This window comes from Mustela putorius, unplaced genomic scaffold (genome assembly GCF_011764305.1).
Source record: "Mustela putorius furo isolate JIRA1106 unplaced genomic scaffold, ASM1176430v1.1 tig00003869_pilon_pilon_pilon, whole genome shotgun sequence".
NCBI lineage: Eukaryota > Metazoa > Chordata > Mammalia > Carnivora > Mustelidae > Mustela > Mustela putorius.
Window position 1 is genome coordinate 32,528,899 of NW_025422021.1, and position 27,400 is coordinate 32,556,298.

Sequence of the window (27,400 nt, forward strand, 5' to 3'; positions counted from 1 at the left end):
ACCCCGGAGCCACAAGGCACGCGTCTGGCATGCCTCCAGCCTGGCACCTGCCCCAGCCTCCAGGATTTCCCTGTGATCCGAGAGTTACCACTTCATAATGAAACCACTTCCTGCCAAGATAACCCAGATCGCCGGTGGGATTCCAGGAAATTGTGGGAGGAAGCTGTGTCCTTAATGTGTGGCAAGAATCCTGACACGTCTCTGTCCCCGGCCACGTTCAGTATTCTTGGCAATGGCTGCCACTGCTGTCCCGAACTCACGCCCCCTTCCTCATCCCTCCACCCCCAGATGTGTCTCCCTACCCTCTGTGTCGCTGACATTCAGACACTGACAATACCCAGAGCTTGCCCTCCACATATTCCTAGGTCCCAGACAAGGAAACGGAGGGGTTCCATTGCTCTTCCAAAGCTTGGGCAGCAGTGGGCCAGGGAGTCAAGACAGCCTGAGGTTCTCAAGACTCCAGGTCGGGCGTCCTGTTCACCCTCGGTCTGGGAAGCAGAGGATCGGGCAGGGTTTCTTTTTCTTTTTTTTCTTTTTTAAAATTTCTTTTCAGTGTAACAGTATTCATCGTTTTTGCACCACACCCAGTGCTCCATGCAATCCGTGCCCTCCTTAATACCCACCATCTGGTTCCCCCAACCTCCCACCCCCTGCCCCTTCAAAACCCTCAGGTTGTTTTTCAGAGTCCATAGTCTCTCATGGTTCACCTTCGGGCAGAGTTTCTGATTCTCTTGGGTTGCAGTCCGAAGTAGAGGGCATGTCATCAAAAGGAGTATTTAAGCAGGTGGCCCAGAGCCCAGGGTCAATGACTAGAACATGAAAGGAGGCAATGTGCTAGCACCAAACTAAATGCATAAAAAGCAAAGGTGAACTTGTTAGTTGGAATAAAAATCATTGGCCACACCGTTCCTTAAATATTAGGACTGATGCTTCTCTTCAGCAGGGGAGGAGTTATTCCAATGTGCTCTACTCCTTCCAGAAGGCAAGAGGCAGTTGCGGGAGGAGTTGTCCACACGCCGTAGGCCACTCATTTCTACATGAAACCAGGACATGAAGATGCCGGTTCCGTGCCCCTCCTGGGACATGGGATCAGTTCATCTCCCGAGATGCTAATATTGGTCTGGTCAGTCCCACAGACCCAGAGAGACTTGGCCGTGCCTTCTAGAAAATGCTTCCAGTGACTTACAAATTACTACCTTTTCCCATCTTTGCATGTCCTTTTGGGACTGCCGCTCTCCTATCAGGAAGCACCTGATTTGGTACAGGAAGGAAGACACATACAGGCGAAGGCTGTTAGACCGGGTGTCAAAAGCTGGGCTGGAACCCCGGGCTGGGGATGACCGTTCTCTTGCTAAGGGCCGGGCCCACAGGCAACAAGAACCCCTCCAAGTGTGTTTGTGTTCAGTGGGGAATGGAATCCAGCGGCAGAGTGGGGTGTCCCATGTCCTAGGATATGACCTCAGTTTTTTCCATGGATGCTAGTCCTGGGGTCCCCTACTGGAGGCCCTGAGCCCCACCCCTCACTCTCCCAGGCACCCCTGACTCTCCCCACCTCTGACTCTCCTCATCCCTGGCACCCCTCATCCCCAGCACGTCCTGTGTTCATGCCTGGCCAAGACATCCACCCTGGGTCTGGGCCTGGTCACCCACAGTGGAGGCCCAGGGCTGGCCATGACACAGGCAGACCAAGCATCCGCCCCGACTCTGGGAGGGGGAAGCATGGCTTTTGCAATTCGGGAGTCCGGAAAGAGCTCTTCCCAGCCATCCCACCCGCACGTTCGATGAGAGATGCCTGCGTGTCTAACAGCCCCTGCAGGACCCAGGGACAGCCCAGGGCAGCTCTGGACTCTGCCAAGACCACAGCTGCCCAACTCTGTGTTCCCGAGGCCTCTGCGATGGGTGTGCATGTGTGTGCGTGCACACATGCATGTGCGTGCATGCCTTTCTGGGTGTGCGTGTGTGCCTTCCTGGGTGTCGTCGACGCTGGGACTTGTGGTGCAGGGACCAGGCCCCCAGATGGGTGTACGGAGCCCTCTAGGGGGTGCCAGCCTGGAGGGAAGCCATGCTACCTCAAGGTCATTTCAAGGAGCCAGCCAGCTGATGAAAGTGAAGATGTGGCTGGCATTCCCAGAGCTCCTGCCCTCCCTGTGGCAGCAGGCGGTAGTTTCAGTGGACAAGGAAGCTTCACAGGCCACCACAGGCCTGGGCCCTAGAATCCTGTCTGGGAGCCGGGGGTGAGGGGGCTCTGTGTGGCCTCTTGTTCGCAGATAGCTCTGCCAACAGACCTAGTATCTGCCATCCCCAGGAGACAGGCCACTGGTGGTTTAAGGTGGTGGCCTGGTGACTTGTGATCCCCCAGCCCTTAGCCTAGAGGCTCCCCACACTCCTAGCAGTGCCCGTGGACACGGTAAAGGGCTCCAAAGCCAGCAGCCTGGAAGTGCTGGACTCCTGGCCCCCAGGGAGTTGTGTCTACACCAGACCAGACCCCAGCCAGATTCTCCTTCTTAGGGGCAGACCGTGGCCCTTCTGGGGTTCCTGTACCCCAGTACCTTACATGTACACACAGGTGCTCCTTCCTCATCCTCCCCCTGCAGTGTGTACAAGGCTCCGAGGGACAGGATCGTGGCCTGTGGAGCCTACAGTGAACACAGGGGTTCAACCCAATCTGAGACTTTGAAGGAGCAGGGGACGTGCGTGCGGGTGAAAGGTGGTGGGCAAGGCTCCTCAGGGCCCGCAGGGGAGCGTTGGCCTCAGACAGAGGGACGGACATGGGATGGACACAGCCTGGCAATGGGAAGTGGTCCGGAGAGCAGCTCTGACAGCGGGGGCCTCGGGGGGCATAGCCGCTGAAAAGCCGGATGCACAGAGGGGCCGAGGCCGGCCTCGCCCGCTGTCCCAGGCCTGGGTCTGTTGCCCTGGCACCGTGTTAGGGATGGTAGCTTCTAGAATGACTAACAACGACCCAGGACATAAACTGCCTCGCATCCTTTCTTGTCCCTTCTAAAGGGAACCGACTGTCACTACCGCAAGCCGCTCCGACTCTGACAGGCCGATTCCGTGCTGCGCGGTACAGAAGAGGAGAGGGGAGACGCGCTGCACTGACATCTTTATTATTCCTGGGAGGGGCGCGGGGTACACAGCCACGCTGCAGTCACCGAGCTTGTTAAAAATATCTCAATAAATAAAACAAATAAGCAACATATACACTGAAACAGAAAATATTTTAAAAATGGTTAGCTGAGCAAATCATGAGAAAGAGAAGAAGCGAGGAGTGAGGAGGGTTCCAGGCTTTCGTGGAACAGTCATGCACAGGCTGGGGGGTGAGGGAACACGAGGTTCTTTTTCTGAGAGCCTTGGTCCAGTTTAACAGAAGGTACAGGAATGCATTTCTGTTTTATTAAAAAAATATACATTAAAAAAGGCACTTAGAGGGAAATACAAATCCAAAATTTCAATCCTTGTAAATATGTTCCTGAATCTAGAGATTTTCGGAAAGAATAAATCCCCCCCCTAAAAAAACAACAACAAAAAAAACTGAGAAGAAATATCCGAACAGTGGCCAGGATGACAAGGAAATGTCACCGGCAAGAAGGACCATGAGTGGCGCGTCCTCTGTGGGGACCGTCTCTGGGGCAGGAGCTGAGCAGTCCGGGCTCTCCCATTCGGTGCCACTGCTGTCCTCTTGTCCACACGCTGTGCTGGACCGCAGATGGGGAGGCTTCCTTGAGGTTGTTCGGGTTTCAGAAGTGACAGATGTGGAGGCGTCCCAGTTCCACTTGAGCCTCAGCCCCACAGGACAGCCTGGAAGACACGCAAGAGGGAGGGTGAGACACCACCGCACGCGGGGTGTGCCTGTGTGGTTGTGTGTACATGTGTGTGGTATTTGTGGTTGTATGTGTGCAGTTATGTGTGTGGTTGTGTACGTGTGTGGAGTGTGGTGTGTGTATGTGTTTGGTGAGTGTGTGGCTATCTGTTGTGGTATGTGTGTGTGCAGTTGTCTGTGTGGTTGTATATGTGTGTAGTGTGCATGTGTGGTTTCTGTGTGGTGTGTCTGGTGTGTATTTTTATGTGTGTGTGTGTATGGTTAGGTCTGTTTTACATGTCTGCGTGGTTGTGTATGTGTGGGCAGTATGTGTGGTGTGTGTTTGGGTATGCATGGTTTTTTATGTAGTATATGGGGCTGTGGGTGTTATATGTAGTGGTTGTGTGTTGTTTGTGTGTCGCTGTGTGTATTTTTTTGTGTTAGGTATGTATGTGGTGGTGTTTGTATGTATGTGGTATGTGTGGTTGTGTATGTGTGTGGTGTGGTTGTGTGTAGTATAGTTGTGTGTATGTGTGGTTATGTGTATGAGTTGGGTGTCTGTGTGGTTATGTGTGTGTGGCTATATATATGTGGTGTGTGTGTGTATTGTGTGTATATATGTGGTGTGTGTGTGTATTGTGTATACGTGTGTGGAGTGTGGTGTGTGTATGTGTTTGGTGAGTGTGTGGCTATGTGTGTGTGCAGTTGTCTGTGTGGTTGTATATGTGTGTAGTGTATGTGTATGTGTATGGTTGTGTGTGGTTGTATGTGTGGTGTGATGTGTTTGTGTGTGTTTGTGCGTAGTGTACTATGTGTGTGTATGTGTGGCTGTGTGTTTTTGTGTGTATGTGTGTGTGGTGTATATGTGGTGTTGTGCATATGTATGTGGTATGTGTGTGTGTGTGGTTATGTGTGTATGGCGTATGTGGTTATGTATGTGGTATGTGTGTGGTATGCATGGTTGTGTGTGTGGTGTGTGTGATTGTACATGTTGTGTGTGTGTGTGGTGTGTGTGGTTGTGTGTATAGTGTAACATGTGTTTTTGTGTGTTTGTGTGTAGTGTGCGGTGTGTATGTATGTGTGATTGTGTGGGTGGTGTGTATGTGTGTGTGGTGTATGTGGTTGTATGTGTGCTGTGTATGTGTTGTGGTGTGTGTGGTTGTACGTGTGCTGTGTATGTGTGTGTGGTGTGTGTGATTGTACATGTGCTGTGTGCGTGTGTGTGTGTGTGTGGTGTGATGTGTGTTTGTGTGTAGTGTGTGTGGTTTGCATGGTTGTGTGTGTGGTGTGATGTGTTTGTGCTGTGGTGTGTATGTGTGGGATGTATGTGCAGTCCTAGCCCAGCTCATCACATGGCGATTCTAGCACCCGCCTTTGTGATCAGGATACACAACTGTCCCACATCCAAAGGCCCCACAAGGGGGTGTAAGGGTCGCAGGAGTGCAAGGGCAGTCGTGCCTGCCCGCGGCATGCAGTGAAACCTGCACAGTGCGTCTTGCCGAGTCTCTCCAGGGGCGCAGGGGCATCCCCTCCACCCCACCCTGCGCCGTGGGACTGGCCAGCGAGCTACCAGGTGGGGTGCCCAACCATTGACCAGGCCATGCTCCCCACGAAGCCTCCTGTCTTCCTGTAAGGAGGGTCTGTCTTTCTGGTTGACCCTGCAGCCTGGAAACAGGGTGGGGGTTCAGACAGAAGGCCAGATGGAGTGCCAGAGAGAGAGACCCAGCGGTGGGGTCCCCAGACCGCACCGGCTACCGTGTTTGCCACGGGGCTTGCTGGAGAAGATGTGCTGGGAAGAAGCTCAAGTGTGTGATGCCCAGATCTGAGACACTTGTGGCTTTTGTAAGCCCAAGGTCATGAGTTCTGGTGGAGGGAAGGGGATAAGATTGCTGGGCACGAGTGTGTGGTCAAGGACTGCGACACCTGCTGGAAAGTTCATGCACCTGGGTGCTGAAGGGACAGAGGGTCAGGAGAGGTGGGCCCCACACCTTGTTCCAAGGTGGCAACTCGTGGCTAAGACAACTTCCCACCTGTTACCAGCTGTTCCGGAGGGCAGTGGGTGGCTGATCGCCTAGTCCTGCGGGACCCCAGTCCTACAGAACCCGTGGCCAGTTTGCAACCAGCCAGGAACCGATAGCATCCTTCCCAGGAAAACCCCGAGTTTCATTAGTGATTCCTTAAGACTGACTGGTGAGCCCTTTGGTCGCATGTGGTCTTTAGTGCCTAGCCCACAGCCTGATGCACATGGCGTGCGCACTTCTATGTCTGGAGAACAAACACAGAAATAACCAGAGAAACTTCATAACCCAAGCAGACAAGTCCATTCACCGAGAGCCCTTGATGGCTTCCCTGGGTGGGGGTGGGGGATAAACTGATGCCGAGATGGGAGGCTGGCAGGGGCCTGTGGGTGGGGAGGAGTCAGGAATGGCTTGACCAAGGAGGAGACTGGGAGAAGGGTCACCATGAGGAATTTCCCTCCAGGACAAGAGGTCAAGGACAGCCAACCCCAGGCTCTGGGACAATGATGTGGAAAGGTATGAAAACACAGAAGGATCAGAGATCCTTCTGTGACAGGTGACATCTTCAGCAAGGGGTGTGTGTGTGTGTGTGTGTGTGTGTGTGTGTGTGGTGTGTGTCCCTAATCCTACTGGGCACTGGGCAGCAGGAAGCTTCCTCCTGTCTCCATACTCCCAGCTCTTTCCTGACAGATCCCCCAGAGAACTCCAGAAACTCCTGCTGAGCCAAGACAAAGGTCTGAGAAGACACACTGTCCCCGAAACTCAGGTGTTTTCACACACACAAACACACACACATACACACTACTTTTCCTTCAAGCTCTGAACACTCCAAATCCATCTGCCTTTCTAAGTGGTCCCAGGCAGAAAGTCAAAGGCTGCTCTCTCTTGGAGAATGTGGTTGTAATTAGATAATTAATCAGGGGGGCAGCTAGAGAAAGCTGAATGGAAGCCTTCCTCAGAGAGGGAATGATTACAACCATTTTTGATATATGAGCTGTGCCAACCCTTCGAGGGGAAATACAGGATCATCCGTGAAAAGCCAAAAATGACAGCGGCCATCCCCCAGCAGTGGTAAGCTTTGGACTTTGCTGCATGTGCCCGCAGGGAGCAGCTTCATTAGTCTTCTTGACAGAGAAGCTGGGGGCCTGGGCCCCTTGATGTCACCCTGACCCCAACCATGTCTGCTGACACGGGCAGCATTCTCGGCAACAAACACAAAACATCTGGGGCCCAGGGCTGCCTCCCGCATAGAACAGCCACCTGAAACCGTACGCGTATGCCCTGTCTGGGGTTCACGCTCTGCTTCTGTCTGCCCTGCAGGGAAGGGGGGTAGCAGCCAGAGCGGCAGGTCCGTGGCTACGCTGAGGGAGCACCTTTGCTCCTCTCTCCCACACCGGGACCTTGGGCATCAGTGCACAGTAAAGGGTCTTCACTGATTCTTATTTCCAGGACCTAATCCAAGAGGTGAAACACCAACATGAATTCTCCAAAAAGGGAGGCAGGGCGATTAAGGGGGCATTTATTATAAGGTCTACCATGGGTCTATCTACCCATGCACCCACCACCCATCCACATACAACCCACCCTTCCCTCCTACCTTCTACCCATCCATCCATCCATCATTCCACCCACCCTCTGTCCGCCCATCCTTCCGTTTGTCCATTCACCCGCCCCTCCCTCCTTCCATCCAACCACCATCGGCGCATCTCTGCGCCACCCACCCTTCCAACATCTATCCGCCATCCACCGGCCATCCCTCCACCCATCCTTTCATCCATCTTCCTAACACGGAGGGAGCCTCGATCGTGTGCCAGAAATATTTTAAAAAGCCCCGAAAAGAATCCGAGAAATCTAAGAGGGGGGAAGAAACATGTTTGGAAACAACTAGAACACAGAGTAGACAGGGACAACGTTTTGAATGGAAATGGCGTGAAGACTCGGCAGCCAGAAAGGAAAGGGACAAAGCACCTTGAACTTGGCTGGACTGCTGAAAAAAAGCAGGGCAGGGAATCAGGAGGGAAATAATAAGGGCACAGATATGTTACCTCTGGTCACTCACACACACACACACACACACACACCCTGGGATTTTGCCAGTGGAGGCTGGAGGGGCAGAACTTGAGGTTCAGGGAGCCAGGCCCTGCCCACACAAACCTAGGGGCATGGCCACGGAGGGCCTTGCTCTGGCCCTCACTGCCCCGTTAGGCAGGAAAGTAGAGGTCTCTACCTCCACAGAACCCTGACATTGTCCGGTCATCAAAAGGGGCTACCCCCTGCCAGCTGTCACCTGTAGCCACCTGTGTCTCTCTCTCCTTCCAGTCACTACACTGAAAACATCCCCCTCCCCCCAACTCTTGGGCTCCCGGGTGCCCTGGGCTCGGGGGAATATACCATCTGGAGGTGAACGTTCATTGGTAGCTGACCACCTCCCCTCATGGGTCTTGCCCAACCCACAGGGCACAGCATCCCCACCCACCCCAGCATTCTTCGACCACCATTCTTCAGCTGTGGCCCTCTGTCCCCTGGCTGAGCCCAGAAACAGCCTCCTGACAGTTTGAAGACACCCCCCACCCTGACCCCAGGGCGGGCTGGAGGCCCAGATCCCACCCACCCATGTCATTCTGACAGGCCCGTAAATACGAGTAGAAAACAAGGAATGGTTCACATCAGGACCACAGTGGGGAAACCGGCGAGCTGAGCCCTTCACGGATGGCCCAGAGCACAGGGACCAAACTTTCAGAACGGTGGAATTCGTCATTTGGAGAGAAGCCAGGGGAGTCTGGGTGGATAAAATGAGGATACTCCGTTTTCAAAGGGAAACATAGCCAGGAAACAAGGAACACGCTCTTGGAAATCACAGAAAAGTATGGAAACGGCATATTTTGCAAGAAATGGGAGCAGACTAGCAAAAAGACACTGATGAAAAATGACCAGTAAATCAGAGACTGACTCATGGAGGCCTCCAGCATCTGAGCAAAAGACAAAGAATGTGGAAGGAGGGAGGAGACACAGCCCCAGGCAAGATGCAGAGGGAAATGTCCCTGTACTTAGGGGAGACTGTCGGTCCCAGATTAAAAGAACACAAGGTTCTGGGAAGAGCGACGGACAACATGGGCAGCCATGCCACATCACAAGGAAAGTTCTGGACTCTAAGAGTTCAGAAAACTTCCCACTGGCTTCCAGACATAAAAAGAGGCAGAAAAGAACCAGACCAGGAGAGCTTCCTGCTGGTGCACGTGGACAGGCGATCCCAGGACGCCTGGGGTTTCTCTGGAAAAGGGTCCACGAACCTGGAAAAGGTCCGCCACGAACCTGGGGGAGGAGGAGTGACAAAGCTAGTCATATACAGCTTCAGAAAATGCACCCCCGTGGGTCACTTCTGAGGAAACACTACCTGGAAATGTCTTCCACCCAGAGGAAAGTACTTAGGGTCCCAATCTCTGCAAGTATGGCCACCAGTCGTGTAATAATCATCCCATGGCAAGACAAACAGGCCGATAAGAATGCTGGTAGGAAAAGCCTCGGAGGCCGAAGAAACCTGCGGGTCCCCAGGCATCCCAAGCTCCCGCCTGCCCCACAGGCCTCAGGATCCCACGCCAGGCAGCCCCATCTACCCGTGATCACCACGCCCGCGATTTTGCACTCTTTTCCAAACTCACTCAAGGAAAGGGGGAAATCTGAATGTGTCAGTATTTGTGAGATAAGCCGACCAGTTTACGAAGACTCTGGAACCAGACTGTTTTACGAGAGCATTACACAGAATCTCCCAGAACCTGGTCATTCCTATCTGTATTATTTAAGCTGTTCCAGTGTTTACAGATGAAACACTTCCCATTTTATCTTATTTATTTTTCTTATGTGTTTATTTTGCCGAAGACTATTTTTTTTAGAGCAGTTTTAGGTTCACAGCAAAATTGTGAGACGGGTAAAGAAATAGTCCATGTACACCCAGCCCCCCACCATGCACAGTCTCCCCCATAAAATGCCAACGGGACATTTTAAACCAAATGGCAGAAGAACCAAAGGCCAAGTCATGCCCCCGGGACCCTGAATGCAGAGATGCTGAGTAAGACATCAGCAAACCAAGTCTAGTCACGGATTTGAAGAACCCCTTCCATGCCTCCCAGAAGGCTTTGCTCCAGGAAAGCCGAGCAGTTAACATTCGGAATTCTAGTGCTAGAAGGGTCATGAACCAGTAGCTCAGTACATACTGAGGCAGCAGTGCTAGGACTCGAGCATTCTGGAAGCTCCTGGAAGTCAGGAACTGAGAGCTCAGGCCTCGAGCTGAATCCTGGTGCTGCCACTGTGGTCACTGCCACCTTGGGAAGGCAGCTTCAGCTCTCCAGGCCTTGGCTTGGGCATCTGTAAAAACACCCACTGAGGGCACCCTGAGACCACTAGCTCGGGGCTTACAGAGATCCAAGCCACAGCACACAAGAGGCTCAGGACCCAACATCTTTGTCGCGCCAGGTTGGGGTTTCTTCCCCAGATGGATCCCCAGGGTTTAAACCAAGCCCTGGCACATAGGAGGTGCTTGATAAACTTCTGTGGAAAGAGGCCTACAATGAGGAGATCGCATGGACTCCAGCGCAAAGCTGGCATGGGAGTGAAGCTCTGGCCTCCTTCTAGAAACCCTCTCTCTTCCTTGCTACCCCCATTCAAGCCTTCTCAGTCTCTGGCCCAGCCAGCAGCATCAGCCTCACACCGGAGCTCAGGAGAAATGCTGCAGCAGGCTTCGCCCTGAACCCTGGAATCGATGTCCACACTCTGCCATACATCCAGCTCTTCAGAAGATGCCCCTAGAGGATCCAGAACAGCTAAGTCAGCCCCGTCCACATCCTGCACGTCCCTGGTCAGCCAGGTCGGCTGCACCTGAGACTGGCCGTGACTTGCCAGAAACAGCTGGTTAGAGACAAGGCTGGAAGAGGATTGGGGCATCCTGATTCTCCCTGTTGGGGGCCATCCACACAGCAGGCATCCCCACCACACCCACCAGCTGCCCTTCTGCCTGACAGCCCAGACACACGGGCCGGGGTAGGTGGGACACGAAGTGGACACAGCTGTGCAGACAGCCCGCAACTTCCACAATTACTCACCCTAAGGGAAAGGCAGCCAGGGTGCCAGCGACAGGCCCTGGAGGCTCTGAGAAGGTCACCATGCCCAGCGGAGGGGAGTTGCCCCTTCCCTCTTGCTGAGGGCTTTTAGGCACTTTCCCAGAGCCGCTTTGCCCCTGGGGCTATCTCTAGGACAAATGCCTTCTCCAGAGACAGTGGAAATAAGAGGTTTTGCTCTCAGAGGACAGAATCTGCAGGCAGCTCCAGGCCACAAACAGACCACCCCTAGCACACGGGGCCAACACCTACAGGAGCCGTGCCAGGCTCACCTGGCCGATCAGAAAGGCAGAGATCCAGCCGCCCCTACTGGCCGCTGGGGCGGGGGGGAGTATACCTGGGGGTCCCCAGCAGGGCCGGAGGGGACATCCTCATGGTTCAGTCCCCCTCCCCTCTCTGCCGACTTCTGTGCACCTTCCCCAGAGCTGTCTCAAAGGCCAAAAACGAAACACACCCCCACCCCACCCCACCCCACCCCATCCCAGGGATTGTAAGAATCCACTTCCAAATCGGACGGCAGGAGGGGCCAGCTGTCCTCCCATAGGTCAGACTCTACCACTTGAAGTTGGACTCTCTACAGAGTGTCAGGGGACATTCCTACAGGATGACAGAGGCCCTAGGAGAGGACGGATAAAGGCAAACCACTCTCACCCCAGCAAACACAAATCAAGAAGCCGTCAGACATGTAAGATTTTTACAAGGTTCTTCTGGCCGCCTGTGCCCTTCTGCGCAGCCCTCCTCCCACTCCCCAACCCCTCTGGGGTCCCTGCCATACAGGTGGTCTGTGCATTGTCCCTAGGCCAAGCAGCGGCTCTGACAGGCAGGACACTCTGCTTGCTCTCTGCTGGCCGCCGAGCCCTCTCCCAGAGTCAAATGGAGGCCACCGCTGTGGGGCTACAGCACTCTGCAAAGCAGGCCAGAGTCAAGATCCAGAATTTCTCTGTTGGCTGGGGCCTGGCCCATTCCCCTCTGGAGAGTCTGCTTTCCCAGGAATGGTTGGGTGGAGAGGGTGCTCCTGCCAGCCCCACGGGGATCCCGGGACACCAGTGGGCTGATGGGCTTCTGCTGCTGGGCCTGGGAGAAGGCTGAGACCCTACACCCAGCACAGCCCTGGAGGGACCTTCGAGGTTCCCAGGCCACGTAGCTCCCATGCGTCCCAGGGATAGTGAGATGTCCAGGAAGGCTTCTTGGAGGCCAGCACAGGCTGTGTGCTCCCGTGCCCCCGGGCCCCTCTCTGCTTCCGAGGCAAGCCTCATGCTCCACTGTGTGGGGCACCTGCTCGGGAGTCTGATTCCCGGCTTGCCTGCTGTGCATGAGAAAGCGAATTCTGTCATGAGTGACTGTATTTATGATGCCCGCACCAGTCTCCCACGGCTCCCTGGTGGCTGGAGGCAGGGCTGTTGGCCCTGGTCCCTGAGGGGAGTAAGAGTTTCACACTAGCTCGGAAGCAAAGCTGTCTCTCTCTGTCTCCGTCTCCATCTCTGTTGCTCTCCTCGGGCTTGGCATTGGGAATTGGACCAGACAGTGTTTGTAATGGCCTTCCTGACGAGGAGACGCCGGGGGGCCAGCAGCCTGGGGAGAAGGCAGGCTTGCCTCTGCTTCCAGAACCCCTCTCTGCGTGGTGCCTCCCAGCCTCCGGGCCTCGGATCAATGTGGCCCCAGGACCGTCCAGGCCAGCTCTCTCAGTTCCCAAGGGAGCTGAGGCAGGAAGGCACAGGGTCCGCACCAGTGAATCCCACCAGTTAGCCTATCCAGCCCTCCTCTGAGGGAGGCCGACCCATCTCTCCTCCCCGAGTCACGGGACACTGCAAAGGGTCTCCCCAAGCTTAGAGGCCATGAGGGATAGCAGTCCTGGACAACCAGGTAACAGGAAGATGCAGCCTCCTCTGGGACTCGGGGCCTCCAGGTCCAGGAACTACCTCGACCAGTGAATTATAATTTCTCTAGATGTCACTAAATTTAGCTTCCAAATGAAACCCACTAGCAAAGGAAGGCAGTGCAAAAACTTACCCTATGGGGCCCTACTTCAGGCTGGGGGCGCAGGCTGTGCCTGTGGTGGGAGTGACCCATCCAGGGACGTCACGTCAGAGATGACGAGATGGGGCCTGAGGCTAGAGGGGACTTGGGCCAAGTGACCAGGCAGGTGCAGAATTGCCCCCAGAACACAGGTCAGCTACGCCCCAAGGCTGACATCCTTCTCATGTGTCTGACCTTGTTCCTACACTTGTCACATGGGTCCAGACCCAGGAACACTGACTTAGTAAATGTCTTTGCACACTTGACAAACGAGGATTGGAGAACACTACCCTCCCCACAGCCGCAGCGGTGGCCCAAGAGAACATTAAGCCAAAGTTCGCTGATGTCAGGCACTCAGATGCACGTCATGGGTACCACTTGGTCTCTGTCCTACACCAGTTCCCTTGAGGTCAGACAACAAAATGAGTTATTATAACAAATACATAATACATGTTCCAGTAAAGGCATCTTGAACGTACACAAGGTCTACAACTATGTTGCTCTACAATATAAACATATATTACAGATGTAAATGATTGTAGCAAAATATAATACACATTAAAGTAAAGGGACGGGGCACCTGGGGGGCTCAGTTGGTTGAGCGTCTGCCTTCAGCGCAGGTCATGATTCCAGGCTCCTGGGATTCCCTGCTCCCTCTCCCTCTCCCCCTACTTGTGCTTTCTCTCTCTGTCAAATAAATAAAATCTTTAAAAAAAAAAAAAGCTATAAAAAGGTACATACGAAAGGCTCAGAGAAGACAACGATTAAACCTCTGGGCAGGTGAGGGCTCTGGGGCGCTCTTCACAGAATTGGGGTTTGAAGCTGGGACTTCCAGGACGACTCGTCCTGGGGGGAGGGAGGACTGAAAGTGTCTCAGGGCATATTTTAGGTGGGAGTGGGGGGAAAGGGGGCTTTCAGGGCAAGGTGACTCGTGATTCCCCAACAGTGAGGCCCTGGGCAGAGCATGGTGACCAGTGGTCTGGCTTGGGTACCAGGAGGGGTCAGGACCCCAGGAGCAGAAGAGGGAAGAGGAGAAAGTTGCTTTGGGGGGAAATGGCAGGAGCGAAGGTGATGGAGCTGAGCTGCAGGTGTTTGCGGGACACGCCAGAGGTCAGGTTCACCCAGTGGGATGTATAGCTCGGACCCCCGGAGGGGGCTGGGGACTTCACGTGCAGCTTCTGAGCAAGGCTGACAAAGGCACAAGATAGCAGTTAACTAGCGTTGGCTGGATTCGAACCCAAACCCGGGCTCATTCTCCAGCTCTGTGCTTCCTGTCCATGACAGGCCCGGATGCAGACACCTGGGGCAGCAGAGGGAGGGGAGGTGGTCCCTGAGGAGGCCACACGTGGCACTGGCTGGCAGCGCCCCCTGCTGGAGGGAGCCAGGGGAAACAGGACCTGACAGGGCAGGCAGGGGTCAGTGACCAAGAGACCCGGGGAAGCCCAGGTCAGAGGGCAGGGAGGGCTCCTTAGGAGCGGTTTTCTCTCTTTTTTAAATTTAAATTTTAAGTAGCCTGCCTGTCCCTACAGGACAATGCTGTCCTGACTTCTGGAGCACAATTCAGGGATTCATCGCGTACATTCCTATGGGTGGGGCCCACTCCCCACCGGCGTCCATCCAGCAACCCTCAGTCTGTTCTCTGTGGGTAAGAGTCTCTCATGGTCTCCCTTTCTCTCTCTTTTCTTTTCCCCCTTCCCCTATGTTCATGTTTTCTTTCCTGAATTCCACATGTGAGTGAAACTGTATGGTACCTGTCTTTCTTTGACTGACCTACTTTGCTCAGCTTTATGCCCTCTAGTTCCATCCACGTTGTTGCAAATGACAAGATTTCATCCTTTTTGAGGCTGAGTGTGTGTGTGTGTGTGTGTGTGTGTGTGTGTGTGTACACACCACATCTTCATCTGTTCATCAGCCTGTGGGCATCTGGATGGCTTCCTTAGTTTAGCTATTAGTTGATAAGGTTACTATAAACACTGGGGGACATGTGCCCCTTCGAATCTGTATTTTTGTATTTTTTGGGTAAACACCTTAAAGTGCAATTGCTGGGTCATAGGGTAGCTCTAATTTTAACCACAAAAGAACATTTCTTTTTTTTCTTTTTTTTTTTTTTAAAGATTTATTTATTTATTTATTTATTTGACAGAGAGATCACAAGTAGGCAGAGAGGCAGGTAGAGAGAGAGAGAGAAGCAGGCTCCCTGCTGAGCAGAGAGCCCGACATGGGACTCGATCCCAGGACCCCGAGATCATGACCTGAGCCAAAGGCAGCGGCTTAACCCACTGAGCCACCCAGGCGCCCACAAAAGAACATTTCTGAGACCATTTCCCTTGAGCAGGGATAAACGGGGATAGAAAACGGTTTCCAGAAATGAATCTGACGGCGAGCCCTCCCTCCCTCCCACCACCAGCATTTAGTTCCCAAATTTCATCTCAGAAAAGGAGGCAATTTTCCAAATGGACAACTCTTTACAGGAGTAACTACACCTAAATCTGTTTTCTTGAGCAACCCGGAGAGAACACGCTACTTTAGGAAGATGATGCATACATTCAGACTTATTCAGAAGAATGCAAAGTCCTTCCGGCCTGAGGGGGAAGAATCCTCCAAGGCTCCAGTCCTCAGTCCTTCCCACCTCTGGGAACCCTGGCTTCAGCAGACACTCGAGAGGTGGGATTCCTCTGGAAAAAACAACAGCACAGGACGGGGCCTGGGTGGGGGAGCACAGACACGCAGGCACTGCAGACGCCCCATGAGCGTGGACGTGGCTTTGGCCAGCCCAGCCCTTCAGCAACAGGGACAAGGCCTTTCGCTTCCCAAACTCTGAACTCAGTGACTTTTGGTCTATTTCACGTTCTCAAACTTGAGCACTGCGGGGATAAAACTGACTGACCTCCGCTGGGAAACACACCACATTTAGAAACGAACGAGCACGCCCTTGAGTTCAGGCAAAGTCGGCTTGTCTGCAGAAGCAGAAAGGAGACAAGAGAGCCTCCCTGGGCCACACGGGCCACGTGGCTGTGGGCAACCAGCGCTGAGGCCACAGAGGAGATGGCTCTGCCAGCCTGTGGTGCCCGAGCTCAGGGACCTCGCAGGAAGGGATGCCCGGCTGCTGCAGGACAGTGGCTAGGAAGCCAGGTGCCACCCCACCATGGAACGAAAGGAAACAAAAGTGCCCAGATGTGCACAGGTTAGCAGCCAGCCAGAGCTGGAGAAGGAATAAACAGTCAATGGACAGACGCCAGAAGAATCGGTACACGTCCCTCAACAAACCTCCTTGTGGGGTCACCTGTCACCCGCACACCAGATAATGCGTTACCAGCACTCAGCGAGTGGCTGCTAATTCACACTGATGCCCTGGGAACACTCAGGTTTCTCTAGGGATAAACTAGAAGGCAAGAGAGGCAGCAAAGACCCGAGAACAGTGGGTTTTATCAGACAGGCCATTCCACCTGGAAAATGTGCATGACTTTGACCTCCCAGCTCCCAGAGCGACAGAGCAGTCAGCTGGTAGAGGGTGACCCCAGACCTCTGAACTTCACCTTTTCTTATCTGTGGGTCTGCAAGCTTTTCATCTCCTCCCCTTCTGTTGCAGGTGAAGTGGTCCCTGTCCTGTGTCCACCAGGGGCAGGACGACTGACAGATGGGCCCGCTCACCCTCTGGCTCCCCCCACAGCTGACCTCACCACCTGGGAGTTCACGTACCTGGGAGCCCAAGGGCCTCACAGGCAGCAGATACACAGGTGGAAGTCAAGGCCCAGAGCCATGCTGGCTCAGCAAAGAGGCTGCAGCCACCGTGTGAACACTGAAAGCCCTGGGTGAGGTCTGGGAAGAGACCCAGTGCATGCTGCGTCTCCCGGCGGCCAGGACCTCCATGTCAGGGAGCACAGCCCGTGGTGCTAACGGGTGGCTCTGCTGTCGGCCAAGGAGGACAACCCCAGGATCCCCAGCACTCCGGACACAGTCAAGTTTACTCCGCTGCTCTTGAAGCACTTGGCATCAGCCCTGCCTCTGGAAGGTGTGTTAGATGTTCTCTCCCCAAAAGGATTTTCAAAGAGGTGTGATTCCCAGCATTTCGTTTCTGAGGCTTATACCTCGAATTTCATGACCCGCCAGTGCAAGATCTCCCTTTGCACAAACCCCGGAGAATCTGCAAGTGCAGATGCAGGTGCAGACCCCTATCAGCCCACAGGTAAGCCGCAATCCCCTGGCTTGGGTGGGGGGGGGTGGTGTTGTGGTGTCTGAAAAGGAGTCACACATCCTGGGGCATCTCAGACAGCGGTGACCAATCTGGGAGAGCACACCCGGGGGAACAGATACTCCCCAGAGCCGTCTTGGCTTTGCCCTCGATGCAAGTGTTTAAAGAGTGCTACTGCCTGGTCCCAGACGGTTCTCCGCCCCCGGACTCACGTCACGAGCTACAGTAACATGCTCTTTATTGCTCAATTTCTTTAAAAAATGCAGGATTCCTGGATTGAAACTCTGCATTTATAAATTATATTCATCAATCTGCAGAACTTACTGTTTTCAAAGTATTTCTGAATAAGAAAAAAAAAACGAGAAATGATGTGCATCAGCACACATTTCTGGGAAAAAAAAGCCAAAGTGAGACACCATCTCTTCAATTGCACAGAATATGCATGAAATCGCTGGCTCTTAACGACCCCTTCCCCGAGGGGACTTTGGAAGCAAAGCATTCCCTGCACATCATGAGGAAGGTCCCCCGACTTTTGCAAGCCCTGCCGCAGCTGATGTGGCCTAGACCAGATGCTCTCACACCCTTGGGTCTGCATGGGGTAGTGACCACCTGGCACATAGTAGGAGTCCATGTAGCGTTAAGAGATCTGCACTGAAGGCACTCAGGTCCAGAGCTGTCAACAGAGGAGGTCGGCGGCGTGGAGGGACAAAATCTTGCTCCATGTCATGGGGACTGACTTTATTTGAGGTGTCCCTGTACTGCAGAAGTAAATCAAGTGGCCTGATTTTATGGTCTAAATATAAATAGGATTTTCTTTGAATGTAGAGTGGGCATGGAGCTCTGTCTGGACGTGGGAAACCCAGGGACAGACAGGGCACAGTGGGTTAGCAATGACTTCTGTACCTGGTGCATATGTACAATATATAGGTGTGTGGGTATACTCAGTGCTATCACACACCACACACACGTACATGTATGGGTTGCAAACGTATTCACCATGTATACACGCACACCATAAATAAACACATACACCTTCACCCACTCTTCTCTGAGAAGGGTCACCTGGGTCCCAAGAGAGCTCTGGTCATTACAGATGTCACATTTGGGGGTAGAGATTAAACATTCCTGTTGCTTCTAACTGGTCCATCACCCAGGAGCCAGTGTCCAGTGAGGGCCTCGAAGGAACGTTGGGTCAGTGGGCGTGGCTTCCATTTGCCCCCACAACCCTCTGCGGAATCCAGGAGCTCCAGAACCCTCTTTGCCCTTTGCACATGCTGCAGCACCTCCCCCGCTGGGAAGGGGGCAGCTTGGATGTACCCGAGGGGGGCACTGGAATCCTTCTTCCTAAAAGAACATTTCTGATCCTTTGTGTGTCCAAGAGCAGTCCTGGCTTCTTCCATTCAGGGAGCATCATCGTGGGATGACAGGCTGGGGGTCACAGGTATGCCTGTGGGTTGTAGAACCATTTTTTTTTTCCACTGATTGCAACAAAATTCGTGAGTTTGAAGCCAGAAGTGACTACTTCTATTTGGAAGAGAGCAGAGCTAAGATCCAGAGACAGAAAATAATACCTCACAACTACTCTCAGAGCTGAGTAGCTGAAGGGTCCAGATATTTCCTGGGTATTTCTCAGCTAAACCCAGGGCTACGGTCCTTTCCGTGAGAATCCCCCTTCCCCTATCTGCACATTTGTAGTGCATTTAATTACCACTTGGACTCCAGCTTAACATCCCATACAGATTCTTAAGCTAGGAAAAGCCCCATGAATTAGGAGAGCCATGTCAACGCCCATGTTTATAAGGGGAAATAGTCTTTACTTTCAATCCTACCACCAGAAACCTGCCTTCCCTTCTAGACCATTAGCAACCTTGTCAATAAAGAGATGCAATGCAGTTGTTCTGCGTCGCCTTCCAGAATTCAGGTTGGGGGCGCCTGAATGGCTCAGTGGGTTCAGGCCTCTGCCTTTGGCTTGGGTCATGATCCCAGGGTCCTGGGATCGAGCCCCACATTGGGCTCTCTGCTCAGCAGAGAGCCTGCTTCCTTCTCTCTCTCTCTCTGCCTACTTGTGATCTCTGTCAAATAAATAAAAATAAATAAAATCTTAAAAAAAAAAAAGAATTCAGGTTGAATCCACTTTAAAATAAAATACTACCCAGTAAGCACATACAGAGGAAGGAGGTCAGTAGGCAGAAGAAACCTCCAACAAAACCCAAAGTGGAGGCAAGGCCTTGAAAAGAAGCCAACACATCTTGAGCCAAAGGTAAGAAGTCAACCGAAGCCTGGGGACAACGCAGCATGACTGCACATTCTCCACATTGAATGCGAGTTCCTCTAAGGCAAGCTGATATAGAGAGACCCACATTTAGTAAACAAATGCAAGAAGCCATGGTTACACCCTGGAAAAGTTTTATGATTTATAAAAAAAAAGTTTTAGTGAAAAGTGCCTTTCGAAACTGAGCTCCTCTAAGAAAGAAATCTGAAAGGATTCACTTCAGACCATTTTTCTGAGCAAATACCCATTTTACAAAGCCGAGCGCACCTGACTACGGCTCCAGGGTGACACGAGAGAGACCCGGGCCTCAGGAGACCGTCTTCCTTCTCCTCTCAGGGTGTTTCCGTCGGGGCACGAGAGAATCGACTGCGACCACAGGTCCCCGCATCTCACTGGGGCAACACAACAGTCCTGTCCTCTACGTCCTGTCCGTTCTTCCTGCTTGGTCAGCATGATGGGGGCTCCTCTCCGCACAGCCACCAGGGATGTGGGCTGGCAGGGTCGCCATCATCTTGTGGATGCATCGTTTGCAACACATGGTCTCCTGGTCCCCCGGGGGCAGCAGGAGGAAGACTGGGGTATCACACACCCGTTCTTCCGCACTTCGGCCTGGAGAGGCTAGCGTCCCTTGCTCCCCAAGCACATTGACTGCCACTAGTCACATGGCCTTGTCCCGTTGCAGGGTCCTGAGGAGCACGACAGAGATGGTCAACGTTTGGGGCCCTGACCCAGTCCACCTTAAGAGCCAAAGCAAGGTTTTGTTGTTGTTGTTGTTGTTGATTTTGTTTTTTCATAAAGGCTGATCAAAAACACAAAATAGTTTGCAGACAGTCCCTCAAGAAACTGATAAGTTAATCTCACTAACCTCTACCAGACCCTTGAAGATTCACCAGTAGCCAAAATAACGGCCAGGGAATGATGGCGGGGAAGGGGACCAGCTAAAGGACTTAACTTTGACAAAGAATCCTTAAAAGTAACACACAGGCAAACACTAAGATGAATATGGTGCATTATTCTATCTCAAATTCATGGCATTGGGGTCCTGGCCACCAACTGGCATCCTTGTTTGATTGAGGAGATGTGGGGTGCTGAAGGAAGGTGGGTTGTTACTGGAAAGCACCTCCAGTCTCCTCCACCTCCTCCAAGTGATGGGCCACCTGGTCCCCAGGACGGCAGTGCACAGTGTCCTTGGTGTGAAAGTCCCACAGGGACCCGAGACTCCAAGAGGCTCGTTACAGTGGAGTGAGCTGCAGTGTCGCCGTCTGAAGGAACCCAGCTCCTGGGGAGGCTCCTGTGTTGTCCGCGGAAGAAAGCCCCAAGCTGCCTGAGTGGACCGGACATCTAAGGGGTCTTCTTGGCCTCTGTGCTCTGTTGCTGTGCTCAAGCATATTCTTGGATGTTGTTAATGCATTTACCTAAGTTCCATCTTCCAGGGATGCCTGGAATAAAACGTTTCTCCCTCCTTTTCCCAGCTCTCTCCTGGTAACTTCACTTCCACCCTGACAGAAAGGTTTAGCAATGGGAGGTCACTTGAAACCCCCCTTGTGGAGAAGCTTCTCTTGCTGCTGGGCATCCATGCAGAAAACAGAGCACCCATTGACCAAATACACAACCCCTCCAATGTCACACGCCTCCCTGCCTTCTTTCTGGACGCACTTGCCCTGTTCAGCTCAGGGGCTGTCATAGAGTCACCACATCCCAAGATGGAGGCCTGGGAGTCTGTGCATATCCAGCATCCCCGCGGACCCAAGACACGGACGGCCCGGAAGTGTGCCTTCCCAAATTGTGAGCAAGGTGACCTCAGGGCTGGACGAGGAATTTTCACGCATGTTGTGTCCGTCTTTACAACACCAGCAACCCCTGGACACCCTCTGAGAGGAAACCTGAATTCTCCTGCATATCTTATGGTCTCAAGAAGCATAAATGGGAATGTTTTAGTGAAAGGATGTGGACAGAAACCACTTTCCCTGCGATAGAGTCTAGCTTGAGTTTCAGATATTAATTGTTGAGTCAAAGACATAATTAACACTGGGCAAAGCTGTATGACCTGGGATTGTTACAGGGGTTCTGGGTTTCATATTGTTTCTGGCCACAGGGGATTCAGTCCCCAGAAGAGGGTCTTGGCAGGCGCTCAGCCTGGGCGCCGGTCTGCTGGTCTGCGGAATCAAGTTCACTACACGTTTTATGTCTTGGTGGGAAAGTCATTAGCAATATGATTGTAAGCTAAGATTACCAACATACTTGAAGAATGTAAAAACCACCTTGGCTGCCTTTCGACAATGATCCTAACATATTCCAATATCCCCCTCGTTCCCCTCCAGGGTGGTGCAGAGCAGTTACAATGTGGTTTGTGGGATTCCCGGAGCTCTCGAGGGGAAATTCTCACCATCCCTCCAATCCTTACACGGAGTCCCACCTGTTCTGCCGACACCAGCCCTCAGGACCCCAGGGAGGGATGGAGCCGAGACTCCAGCACGTTCTGCTGGGCCACAGGGCAGGCAAGGCTGCCTGGAGGGGCCATCCCAAATGGATTACTACTCTACCTTTGGTCAAATGTGTATAACAAAGCCCCAAGAGGTCAGCTTTTCATTTTCCACCTCTTGGCCTGGACTAAACACCACTGACTGAACCAGGGCCTCAGTGGGGCAGTGTGTGGGCACCGGGCGGGAGAAGATTGGGGTGAGCAGGGGACCCTGGGGCCCTGCAGCATGACCTCTGATGGCCTGACCACGGGGCAGGCTGCCCTGAGCCCAGGCAGCAGGGGACCCCGACACGAAGGAGGCAGGCCCAGTGTCCTGGCTCCTTGCATCTGCGCTGTTAGGGAGGGACCTGAGGACAGAGGAGGCTCCAGTGAGCTAGACTGACCCCCTCCTGCTCTGAGCTTCCTGGGTGTCCTTCCCTGCCACATTCTCCTCCACGGAGAGCAAGCTCCGTTGAGGAAACCCTTGGCCTCCCTCTGCCTCCTCGTCACCCCTGGGGAGTTGGAGTGGTCAATCACTGATTTGGGAAGAAAAAAGTGTGTTGAGCTCAGACTCTGGAACCTTCCTCCAGGAGCCGGAGTTGGCGGCAAAGAGCAGATGTTTCCCATCCACCCCTTGAGCAGGCCGCCCACCCGCCTGACCCCAAGGGGAAGCCCATCTTGGTCTGGCTCCACAGGGCACCGAGGGCAAGTCTGCCTGACCCTGGACCCTCCATCTTCATCTCAGCCTTCATCTGTGACAAAGGTGACCTTGGACCAGCCTCACACAAGTCTCACGTCTGCACCCAGGAGGGGGAAAGGGCATTCTCATCTCACCCTGTCCCATCTGGGGGCACCTGCGGGGTCACCACACCCCTGTGGCCTGTTAACTAATCAGCGCTTGGCCTGGGAAGCTCTTCCAAGACTGGCACCTGGACCCCTGTGGTGTGGCTGGCAGACAATGGGGGCCACCCCACACTAAGAGGGGCTTCAGAACTCCAGTAGCAGAACCTGCCATGGGGCATGAGGCTGCTTTCCAAAGAAGCTTTCATCAGATCAGGCTAAGCCCTCCTGCTCCCCCATCTCCTGCTGTTGGAGCAAACTTGGTCACCTCTTGTCTCCAAGCTAGACCTCCCTTCTCCCAGGTAGCAGTGAGGGGACCTGGTCCAGGAGTCTCCATGGTCCCCAGGGGTCTCATGGTTTTTTAGAATCTCAAGGAGACTGGAGTATGGGCTCCCATGTTCTGCCTGGGGCACAGCCGGCATCTCACAAACATGGTTCAGAGGAACTGGGCGAAGGCATGTGATGCCACGTTTTCCCAGATGTTCAGGGAGGAGGGTCCTCCCAGTACCTTCTTGGGGAGGGGTTGGTGTTAACAGAAGGATTTCTGAAAGGAAGAAGAGATACACAAGCAGGATGCTGGGGGAAGGACGAACTGAAACCAGACCTAGCGCCCCTGCCCCCCGGGGCTTTGCAGACTGCCGCTCCTCGGCCATCTTTACTGATGTGTTGCAGACACTCAAGGAGACAAAGCCACAGCTCTGAGCACCATACACCTGGGAAGCAGTGAAAACACGGCCTCTTTCACCTTCTCGTTCCCGAGGGCCACCTCCCTCTCCACAAGGCTGAGCCAGCACGTCATCTGCCATCCCTTCTGAATGCCCCTGGAGCTGGGGTCCACCTTATTCGACTCCCTCCATGCTCCCGGGGTTCTTCCCAGGCCAGGCTTCTAGAAAACTCCTGCACTCCCACACCAAATGTTTCCCCTGCTCTGTCTTCAAAATCCCAATCCTTCCCTCCCACTGGAACTAAAGGACCGTGCAGTCTGGGTCAGCCCACCTCCGTCCTTTCTCTGGTGTCTCCTGCCCCTCCCCCTCCACTGATTTTCCCTTCTTATTTGTCCTGTTTAATGTCAAGTGCCTGGTTCCTCAGGAACAGCAGCTGCAGAAGCGAGCACGAGTGGATTTCAAATCAGCAGAGAATGTTTGCGACAAGTAATGTGGCAAAACACCATCCACACTTGCACGGGGCTGCTCTGGCCCCCACGTGTGCTCTCAGGACAGCAAGGACAGGAGGGCCACCAGAACAGTCCCCGTGGGCAGGAGACGTCCTTTACCCATCCTTACAATGGCCTAGGGGGCGCCGCGGCACTCCTCCAGTGTCACTGAAGTGCCACAGGCAGAAAGTGGAGGCCCCAAGTCCCTCCAGGGCCACACAGACCCCAGCTGCTTTCTAGGCCTGTCTGAACGCTCTTGGGCTCAAGGTCTCAGGCTGGGGCAACATCTGCACTCGGGACAGCGCTGTCCGGCAGACCTGCCCTCATGCCTTCTCCGGTTCCATCCCCTGGGCCAAGCAGACAAGCTGCCCACAGCACGGGCCAGTAGCACACCAGGGTGAGATGGCAGGTGTCTGCAAAGCCGTGGGACCCAGACCCTCCCTGGAGCTGGGCTGTCCCCTGAGGCCTGCCCGTCCTGGCCCGAGGCTGCCTGTCTCTCAGCTGCTCTGAGCGGCCAGGACTGCCCAGGTCTCTGCAGCACGCAGAGAATGCCCTTCCTTTTTGTAAAAACAATCTCTGTGCTCAGCAAATGCTCAGGAGCGGGCGATCACGGCAGCTCCACTCCTGGGGAGCCCCCACCCCAGGGGCAATGCACACCCGTGAGCAGCTCACAGCTCGGGCCCGGTGAGGAGCTCTGCTCCCGCAGCCAAGTGTTTCTACAGATCGTTAACTCCTGGGGGCATGGCCAGGCCAGGGAGGAGGCGGGCTGCACGTTGGTGGCTGTGCCTCGGAAGGCCGACCTAAGCAGAGGCAAAGAGGTTCTGGAATTAGAGTTGCATGAGTCAACGTGAACCCAAATTAAATTTACACATGCTTCGAGAGTGCGGTCTGTTCTGCCAAGCAGGGCACCCGGGCAAGGCCAAGGACGCCCGGCTTCTGCCTTTCTGTCAGGGCTGCAGCACAGAGGGGAGAAAAGTACTGATGCATTTCCCAGGCTCTGTCTTAAGGCGGCCCGAGGTCAGAACTGGTGCAGCAGGGAGACAGGGTGTGCGAGAAAACTTGAACCCGCGGCCTGGCTCCCACAGGGCCTCACACCTGGGAGCCCAGACTCCTGCTGAGAATGGGGAAGGAGTCTCCCAGGACAGAAGACTCGGAGCCAGAAGGGCCTGGCCTGAAAGCCTGAATACCCATGCGTGGCCGTGTGTGTGCACATGCACAAGTGTGTATATGGTATGTGTGTGAGTGTGTGCACACACACGTTTGCATGCATGTGGTGTGTTCATGAGTGTGTATGTAATGTGTGTGCATCTGTATTGTGTAGTGTGTGTGCATGAGTGTGAATGTGCTGTGCGCACATGTGGGTGTATATGGGGTGTGTGTGCATGTGAGTATGTGCATATGCATGTGTGTTGTGTGTGTGTGTGTGTGCATGAGGGTGAATGTGCTGTGCGCTGATTCCAGCAATGCTCAAGAGCGGGCTGCTGAATGGAGCTGAGCCAGGATGGTGAGCTGGTGGGTCTGGGGGCCGTGCCCACACACATGAACCCAGCCTGGGAAGGAGTCCTCCCTGCAGGCGGAGGGCATGGGTGGGCCGTGAGGAGCACAGACATGCAGAGGCCCTTGTCCCTGCTCTCTGCGACCCTGTCAGATGCCGTGAGTGTGCTCAGCCAGAGCTCGCTGAAGGAGGCACAGGCCACAGAGGTCATCTATCTGGACCGTGGTGCCTATGTTCCTTTAAAAATAATAATGATGATGATGTCCAGACTGTCCCCAGGTGGGGGCAGGGCATCAGAATCACGGGGAAGGGATTTTCAGCACGCGCCTCCCTGGCTGGACATGCGGAGTGGGGAAGGGGTAGCAGGGCAGAGGAAAAATCCATGAGCCGTTCTACTGCACACCTTCCCCTGCGTAGCCTCAGAGCTTGGCAGAACAGCCCTGGAGAGTGTGCGTGCGTGTGCACACAGAAGGACCATACAATGCACCAGCGGAAGTGGACCACGAGAGCGAAAGAGGCACTGTTAGACTCAGACTCAGAAACAAAGATAAACCAGGACAGTCCCAGGAAGAGGGGCAGGGATGGTCACCAGGAAGAGGGACAAGGACGGTCACCTCACTGACAGGGTATCCCCTTGGGACACTTGGCCCTCCGCCCCCACTTGTTCCAACAGAGCCCAGATCACTGATCTCCTCGGGAGGCCACCAATCCCACATCTCCCCCTAGATATGTGCGTCCAGGTAAAACAAGGACAGACCCCCACCATGAGGGATGCCCAGGCTCAGCAGGGCCAGAGCTGGAAAAGAGTGTATGTCCACCCGCCCTGGTGACAGCACCCCTTCCTGCCGTTCTGGAGCCTGCTGGAGTCCTTCTCTGCACCAAGCACACGGTGCAACTTGATATGATATACTCAGAATGCTTTTGAAATTATGGTCTCGCTTTTCATGACCTGGGCATCCGCCTTTCTCTACGATTACATGCCTTCGGTTGGTATATTTAATAGACGAATTCTTACCGCAGCCTCCAACACCAACATTTAATGAAACATTAAAAAGAAAGCCGGCTCTTAGAGGTGGTCAGCTGGAATGGGAGCTCTTCGACGCCCCACCTGGAAGCACGGCCCCCCCCACTGCCTGCGGACGGCCCGTGTCCCTTCTGCCACATTCGTCCACCACAGATAGCTCGTGGGCCCGGGGAAGACTCAGCCTGCTCAGTCAGAAAGAAAATGTCTTCAGTCCATGTTACCTCCTGGAGGAACAGACTCCACATTAAAGTGGGGGTGGCAAGCTCACCCGGAAAACTCTCCAGCCAGCTCAGCTGTGTGGTCGTGGCCGTGACAGAGAGCAAGCTGGACGGATGGCCCGCACCCCCTACAACCACTCTTGGCACATCCCTGGGACCGTAAACAGCCTCGAGGCCATTGCTTCTAGGTAGGGACTCCCCGTCCCTCTTAAAGCTGCTGCGGGGTTGGTGGTCTTCGGTTGTCATGTAACTCCAGATTAGAAGACCACAGAAGACCATCCCCCCATGGACAGGTGTCCACGTGGACGCTGATAGAGAGAGGCACGAGGCCAGGCGGTGGGGCAGGAGGCACCGGCACTAACCACCCACGTGCTGGCTCGTGGAGACAGAGGGTGCTGTCCGGCAGGAGGACACCCCAAGTGCTGGGCGTCTTTACAACCTCTAGGGCTCTTCTTGCATAAACCTGCCTGATCCCAGACTTTCGGGACTCAGCCCCACTCACGGGAACTATCCCCTGACCGATGTCCAGGTCCTTCCAGAGCTCTCCATGGCTTGATTTCATCCCGTTTCCTTCCACTTCTCCACCTGCACCCTTTCCAGTGCCCCCCCAACACCAGGGCCCTGCAACCCCACGCCTGCCAGTCATAGTCCTTCCTCCCCAAGGTCCTTTGTCAGACACTCTTGGACACGGCGGCTGCCTTCATCTTCCACTTGTACCCAAGAAGAATTTTGTTGAATTAAAAATTACATTAAATATTTGAATTAACTGGGAGAATAAATGTCATGGTCACAATAGTA

At 53.9% G+C, this 27,400-nt stretch overlaps 1 protein-coding gene across 1 annotated transcript in view; it reads right to left on the minus strand.

Annotated features, from left to right (window-relative positions):
• Nucleotides 1–3,094: 3,094 nt before the first annotated feature.
• TWIST2 (twist family bHLH transcription factor 2) overlaps nucleotides 3,095–27,400 on the minus strand; it is a 50,387-nt gene continuing 26,081 nt past the window's right edge. The window contains exon 2 of the mRNA XM_004743730.3: nucleotides 3,095–3,801. The gene's annotated coding sequence lies outside the window, so the exon portion shown is untranslated. The remainder of the gene's footprint in view (nucleotides 3,802–27,400) is intronic.